This window comes from Eutrema salsugineum, unplaced genomic scaffold, assembly GCF_000478725.1.
Source record: "Eutrema salsugineum unplaced genomic scaffold, Eutsalg1_0 scaffold_25, whole genome shotgun sequence".
Lineage (NCBI taxonomy): Eukaryota > Viridiplantae > Streptophyta > Magnoliopsida > Brassicales > Brassicaceae > Eutrema > Eutrema salsugineum.
The window spans coordinates 43,824-51,916 of record NW_006256789.1 but is presented as its reverse complement, the minus strand read 5'-3'; the positions used below and the strand labels follow the sequence as shown (position 1 = coordinate 51,916).

The window sequence follows — 8,093 nt, the reverse complement described above, 5'->3', positions numbered from 1 at the left end:
GTGTCGATCTCATCTAGGGGGTTGTACAATGTTGGCAGGATTTCTCCTAGTTGTCATGCTGCTGAGAGCAAAGCAAAGATAAAAATAGAAGTTGGAAAAGCTCCAGCAGAACTCGAAAATCTTGTGGTCTAGAATTGAAATTAGATTAAGAAATCAAATCAACAGCAGACAAATCCCCGGCAACGGGGTCAAACACTTGATGTGGGTGCAGTGGGCAACTACAAGTTTTACCCAAAAAACTGCAAGTGCACAGCAAACGCAGTAGTACTTAGAGATCGAATCCACAAGGATTTGTCTGTTGAGGACTCCTAACTGATGCTAAAATCAATTGTTTGGTTGTCCCCGAATTTAAATAAGCAGGAAATTAAAGAGGCTTGAAAAATCAATTGAAAACTATAAGAAAAACGGTGTTGGGTTTAGGGTTCATCTCTAGGGTTCATAATCTATGACATAGGAAATTCATGTAAGGATTTTCTATGATTCTGAAACTAGGATAGACACTTATAAGATTAGCCAACTTTCGTCACCCTAATCATATAATCACTTAAACTCAGGAATTAACTCTTGTTCTCATGCCGGAATAAGATCATGCATTTCAGATCGGAATTCATCTTAGCTTACATAACCTCCATAGGTAGCTTTCGTCTCTTACGACGGGACATCCATAGCTGAATAACTGATCTATTTTAAAAGTGTTGGTGAGGTGCATCAAAATCAGCAATAAGTCTATTGCGGGGTTGTCTTCTCGCAGGATTGACAAGTTGTATAGGTCGATTTCCTCCTATTCCATTAGGTGGAACAATGTTTTCATCATCCCTTAGCTCTTTGGGATCGACCTGGTCTTGTCTCCTTTGGTTATCAGCAGCACGTCTAGGGAGTTGATTTCCCTCTCCACCGACTTGTGGCTGGTCATCTGCTTCATGGACAGCCTCTCGGTCATATTCGTGAATGGAATCACGATCATCATCATCTCCGTAGTGACCATCTTGATCACGGTTTAACGGATTTTCCCGATGGGCATTTCGATCGGCCATCTTGAGCGTTCTTCGTCTGAGTCTCCGAAGTTCTTTTCGTGTGTGTCGATCTCATCAAGGGGTTGTACAATGTTGGCAGGATTTCTCCTAGTTGTCATGCTGCTGAGAGCAAAGCAAAGATAAAAAGAGAAGTTGGAAAAGCTCCAGCAGAACTTGAAAATCTTGTGGTCTAGAATTGAAATTAGATTAAGAAATCAAATCAACAGCAGACAAATCCCCGGCAACTGGGTCAAAAACTTGATGTGGATGCAGTGGGCAACTACAAGTTTTATCCAAAAAAATGCAAGTGCACAGCAAATGCAGTACTACTCAAAGATCGAATCCACAAGGATTTTTCTGTTGAGAACTCCTAACTGATGCTAAAATCAATTGTTTGGTTGTCACTGAATCTAAATAAGCAGGAAATTAAAGAGGCTTGAAAAATCAATTGAAAACTATAAGAAAAACGGTGTTGGGTTTAGGGTTCATCTCTAGGGTTCATAATCTATGACATAGGAAATTCAGGTAAGGATTTTCTATGATTCTGAAACTAGGATAGACACTTATAAGATTAGCCAACTTTCGTCACCCTAATCATATAATCACTAAAACTCATGAATTAACTCTCACTCTCATGCCTTAATAAGATCATGCATTTCAGATCGGAATCCATCTAAGCTTACGTAACCTCCGTAGGTAGCTTTCGTCTCTTACGACGGGAACGTCCATAGCTGAATAGCTGATCTATTTTGAAAGTGTTGGTGAGGTGCATCAAAATCAGCAATAAGTCTATTGCGGAGTTGTCTTCTCGCAGGATTGCCAAGTTGTATAGGTAGATTTCCTCCTATTCCATTAGGTGGAACAATGTTTTCACCATCCATTAGCTCTTTGGGATCGACCTGGTCTTGTCTCCTTTGGTGATCAGCAGGACGTCTAGGGAGTTGATTTCCCTCTCCATCGACTTGTGGCTGGTCATCTGCTTCATGGACAGCCTCTCGGTCATCTTCGTGAATGGAATCACGATTATCATCATCTCCGTAGTGATGACATGTCTATATTTTACATCATTTAGATTGCATTTTAGAGTCCTCATCATGTGTTTTCCCATGTAAATCGAGTCTTTAGGCATCAAAATAGGATTTAGGGTTTGCATTAGGTCCCAAAGAGTTTTGCATGTTTTGAAGTCTTTATCGGTTGCTTTGGGAGCCATTTGGAGCTTAAGAAGAGGAGCAGAAAAGAAAATGGTGAAGAAAAGGGTCAAAAATGGTGAAAACCGCTTGGAGGAATTTCTCGGCCAAAACTCGTACCGGCTGGACAGAAACCTCGGTCAAAAAGCTTACCGAACGCTCATTATCGGCCAAAACCCTTACCGATCGACCAAAATCAACCAAGGTCGAGTATCGGGTGCAAATTACCACGGGTTAAGTTTTTAGCCGAGGCGAGAGGAATTTTACGGCTAAAAAGCTTACCGCGGTACATGGCCCTCGGTCATTTTCCTTACCGCGGGAAGCTTTTCTCGGCTAAAAACCTGTCCTTGCCCGCGCATTTCAAAGATCAGCAATCCGGGGAATCTTCCGGCCCGAATCAGTTGGCGGGGTCTTCATCAAAGTTGGAGATAATCAAGCAAAGATCCCGGAATAGTTGGAATAATCCAATTCGGACCATTGAGGAGAGAGATACGGCTTCCAGAAGAAGCACCAGCATTGCACATACTCGAGAACCGAACAGCGGATTTCAAAGATCACGTCGGACGGAGCCTTTCCGATCCGAAATAGCTTGCCCGGTCTTCATCAAAGTTTGAGATCTATGAAAGACCTTCTCAGAACGTTTGGAATCACTCAATTCGGATCAATGGTTTGAAGGATAAGGTCTCCGGAGTTCACATCAGTCCAAAAGCTTATTTTCCGGTGAATCCAATGCGGCGCAAAGATGTGAAATCCAGGAAGCCCTCCACTTCCCAAGCTCTGACGGTTTCTTCACCAAAGTTCGAGCTTATTGAGTCATCTTGACTATGGAACTGGTCTCAGAGCAATTGGAGTCGTGTGTTGAAGGAAATATGGTAGATACGAGCCTAAATGAGTTGCGTATATGCGCTAAGTATTTTCTCAGGCATCGGCATCATTGCCTCGGCATTGCTCAAGTCAAGGCTCATATCTTGGGAGTATTTTGGACTAGACCTCATGCCGATGCCTCGGTGTATTGGGATCAAGGCATGCACACGTAAGAAATGAAGCTGGAAACGACTAAGTGTTGAACGTGCACCTCGGTGTAATGGCCTCAGCGTGCATGCCGGACTCTGTTCTCCCGAACCCCTCGACTACCAAGCCCCGCGATATTTTATGGCGAGGTTCCTTATCACAAACCCAGAATCAAGAACAAGACGGCTCAAGAACACACACGTGAAGATGGATCAAAGACTAGGGTTCATGCATGTTCTTGACATGTTCTTCACGAGACCTTCATTTGGATCCTGACTCACGTGCACTCCTCGACATAAAGACCTCGGCCTCACTCTCCGACACACCGTCGCACTCACCCATCAACCCAAGAAGGCGGCTCAGTACTGATATATTCATAAATTGCATCATTTAGTGTACATGTTTTAGTCCAAATCATGTCTTATCTCATGCATTTTAGGTCTTTAGGCATTGTTTTAGGACTTAGGAGATTTCATTAGGTCCAAGAGAGTTTTCCATGTTTTGGAGTGTTAAACAGGTGCTTTTGGAGCCAATTTGGAGTGGAGGATATGATTCAGATGAAGAAATGGAGTTGGAATGATCAAATATGGTGAAAAGGAACAATTTTGGGTTTCTCGGCAAAACGGTGCACTTCCAGGCCGATTTAGTTTCCGGGTCCTTCATGAGAACCATAGACATTTGAGTCTTCTTTCCAGAACGTCCAATAGCATTCAATTCGGATCTATGAGCAGAAAGATACAGTCTCCGGAATGGACACATGTCTAGACGCCTCTCTCTGGTCGTGTACATGCACTGCAAAGATGTGCCCTCCAGGAAGCCTTACACTTCCCAAGCACCGAAGCTTTCTTCACCAAAGTTGGAGATAAATGAGTCCTCTGTCTTCTGCAACCAAAATCATTCAATTCGGACAAGTCTCATAGGAGTTACACTCTCCGGAATGCGAAGTGGTCTAAGCTGCTCTGGATGCTGCGAGTTGGAGAGGAAGGAGACCAAGCCGCAGCAACACTCGCAAATCACTCCGACTTGAGCCTGCGACCTAGGTGCAATAGAGACCAACCCGCACAGTTTGTACATTCCCCAGAAACCGCCTTAGCCCTGCGAGTTGGAGAGGAAGGAGACCAAGCCGCAGCAACACTCGCAAAACACTCCTACTTAGGCGTGCGGCTAAGACAAGGCGATTCAGGCTTCACAAGACAAGTCTTCATCTACTGCGACTTAGGTGTGCGACCTGGGACATACTGGACTGACCCGCAGGATTTCCACTTGACCCAACTGAGCCGGGTCAGTACCCAGTTTGTCCTGGGCTGACCCGGTCCATTAGCACTAGGTATATATAGTTTTTTGGGAGAAAAACCCAAGAGATATCATCTTCTCTCTTAGTTTCTCTCTAGTTTTCTTTCCTTTTTAGTGTAAAAACGTTTTTGATTAAGAGAGATCTCAAGGATTTAATCAATCTAAGTCTGTTTCTCATCATCTCATCATCTCATTTCTGCTTCTAATCATGATTAACATCATCTCTTGCAAAAGATTAGATGTGTTCTTCATGATTAGTGAGTAGTCATCTTTTAAGCTTCTAGGTGTGTAGATTAGGGTGCTTAGATGTAGATTAATGATTGTTTAAGCTTAGATTCTCTTCTCCTTTCCTTAGTTAGCTGATCCTAATGCTAGATCCTTGCACATCACTTGGGTCTAGAATCTGGGTTTTTTTCATGCACCAAAAGTGTTTGATGAAATGCCTGAATGAAAGCTAACTAAGGGTTTATGCATTAATGTCATGGGAATGATTGTTAAATGCATGAATGGCATATTAGAACTGTTTCTTAATGCTCATTGATTCATATTTCACAAATGATGATTTGGTTTGAAAATGGATTAGTGTAGAGGTTAGTGCCTTCATGAGAGGATTAATCTAGATTAGAGTTCTAAGTTAATTGGAATTTGAGATCATGTGATGCTTGCTTTATCTTTCTGTATAAGATTCAGTCTTTCTTAGCTCTTATTTTGATGCACAAAGAGGCTGTCTGGTCATGTTAGACTTGGAACCTTATGCTTGTTAATTGCTTATTCACTAATGGGAATTAGTCTTGAATTGGTAATTAACAAAGGGATTTCTGTCATGAGAATGAATTAATCTGAATTGGAAGTCTAGACTAAAGATTTGCAAGTGTTGCATTGTTTGCTTAGCATCATGAATTCACATTTAAAGCACCCTAATCAATGATCACATCTAGAGGTTTAGCTTTCTTTTTATTTGAATTTGAGTGTTTGTTTAGTTTCTCTTGCTTGTTTAATTCTTAATTACTGTTTGTTCTTGCTTGTTTTGTTATATGCTTTTAGATAATCTTGGTTACCAACTCATCTGCTTATTAGACTTGGATTAAGAATTGATCCTCATAGTTCTAGTGTCTAGAATCTCTCCATTTGGATTGATACCTCAAGTGCTACAATGACATGAGTAGTTGAGGAATTGATCAAGGATTGAAAAATTCCTACTATCAAGTACCCGGTTTGTTCCGGGCTGACCCGCGACACTTTCCCTTTGCTATAAATATATTTTAGGACCAAAAAACCTAATCATCTTATCTCTTATCATCTTTTAGCTTTAAGAACTTGCCTCTTTTGTGAAATTTGATTAATCTAATCCGATATCTCGTTTTTGCATCATAATCTTGTTCTTTCTTTATTCCTTTTATCATCCAGCATCAAACTCCTTATCATGACTAGCTACACGTCTTGCAAAGGACTTAGTGAGCTCGTTATGATCAGAGAGTAGTCGTTTAAGCGGCTTTAGATAGGTAGATTAGGGTGCTTTCAAGATAGATTAGTGGGCTTAGGTGTCTAGTCTTGCATGTTTCATTCCTTAACCGACGAGATCTCTAGGCTGGACCCAAGAACATCACTTGAGGTTCAGATCTGAGACATATCTCGCATCAAAAGTGTTTGTAGAAATGTCTGAACCACTCGGTTAAGGGTTTAAGAGTCTTTCATCGCGAGAGTGATAGTTTGTTCTCTTAAATGACATTTTTGAACTGAATCTTATTGCTGACTGATTTGTGCTTCTCAAAAGGGATTTTGGTATAAAAGAGGATCAATTTAGATGTTTAATACTTTCATGAGAAGATTAACATGCCTTGAGTTCAAAGTTAAATGAAATCGCTTGATAAAATGATTCATTAACCCATTAGTTTAGCTTGGAAGCACCCGAGTCAAGTATCCTGTCTAAAGCTTCTGCCTTTATCATATATTATCATCATCCGAACCATTTGCTTATCATTTGCATCTTTACTTAGTTTAAATCGCATCTCTTGTTTAATTTACATGGTTATTCACTTGTTAAATAGTTTAGTTAAACCCTTATCATTCTCTCTTGACTTAAGATCACAAGTAATATAGATTAGTGTCTCCACTACAAGTTTTGTTTGATAACCCCTTGTACTACAAGGACAGGGGTATTGATAACCTCTATAAAAAGTGAAAACTCCTAGTTATCAATTGGCGCCGTTGCCGGCTTGTGGGAGCATTAATCTTTTATTTGTTCTTAAGATCAAGACTTTACTTTCTTTTGTTTTGCTGACTCTTTTGCAAGTTCTTGTTTTGATTTCAGGTGTATGAAAACCAGGTCTCGTAGCACAGAACCGCCTTTACCGTACGACAATAACATCAACAGAATTGAGAGGCGAGCTCGCGAGAGAGAACGGTACTTTGAAAGGCTTGGAATGGCAGAACAGCAAAGGATCGAGCAACAGGCTCAAGAAGCCGAGCATCAGGCTCCGGCTAATCAGGCGCAGGCAGGAAGAAATGAACAACAAGCCTACGTTAACCAACAACAAGTTCAAAGAAACGAGAGGCTTGCTCAGCAAAACCAACAACAAGCGAATAGAAACGAGCAACAGGCCCACCATGTTCATCCGCCACCGCCACCAGCTCAGAGACAACCTCCTCCGGTCTTTGTTGGAGAAAATGACCGAGCTAATGCGCACCAATATAGAGCCGGGATTCAGGCACCACTGGTTCAGAATAACAACTTTGAAGTTAAAGCTTCCCTGCTCAATATGGTGCAGAACTCGAAGTTTCACGGTCTAGCCGGAGAAGACCCTCTAGAGCATCTAGATCAGTTTTTTCGGGTTTGCGACTTAACCAAGATCAATGGCGTTTCACAAGATAGCTTCAAGCTACGCTTGTTCCCATTTAGCCTCGGTGATAAAGCTCACCAGTGGGAAAACAACCTCCCGAGGGGTTCTATACAAACATGGGAGCAGTGTAAACTTGCGTTCTTATCAAAGTTCTTTTCCACATCACGCACGGCTAAGCTAAGGAATCAGATCTCAAGTTTCATGCAACACAACAACGAGAGCTTTAGTGAAGCTTGGGAACGGTTTAGGAGCTATACTAACCAATGCCCACACCACGGCTTCTCAGAGGCATCCCTCTTGAGTACTTTATACCGAGGTGCACTCCCCAAGATCAGAAACCAACTCGATACAGCTTCAAATGGAAATTTTCTTGGGAAAGAGATCAATGCGGCAATGGAACTAGTAGAAAACCTGGCCATGTCTAATGACACGTATGGAGAGGATTTTGATAGGGCAAACCGTTCAGAGGGATCTAGTGATGAACAGCGCATGAAGAAGGATATAAGAGAGCTTCAGAGCAAGCTTGACAAGGTTTTAATGGCGACTCAAAAGCCAATACACTTTGTAGGCGAGTTTGATGAGCAAGGGCCAAGTTTTGACAATGTTAATGAAGATGGTCTAACTCAAGAGGAGCTGAACTACATAGGGAATCAGCAGAGGTATCAGCGGTTTAACAACTACAACAGTAACCCAAACCTCTCATACCGAAACCCAAATGTAGCTAACCCTCAAGACCAAGTGTACCCTGC

The 8,093-nt window shown here is 41.8% G+C and overlaps 1 non-coding gene across 1 annotated transcript; it reads right to left on the bottom strand.

The window, feature by feature from the left end:
• Positions 1 to 7,518: 7,518 nt before the first annotated feature.
• LOC112086000 lies at positions 7,519 to 7,625 on the bottom strand. The gene has a single exon (XR_002899236.1). It is a non-coding gene; the product is annotated as a small nucleolar RNA R71 (small nucleolar RNA).
• Between the last annotated feature and the right edge of the window lie 468 nt (positions 7,626 to 8,093).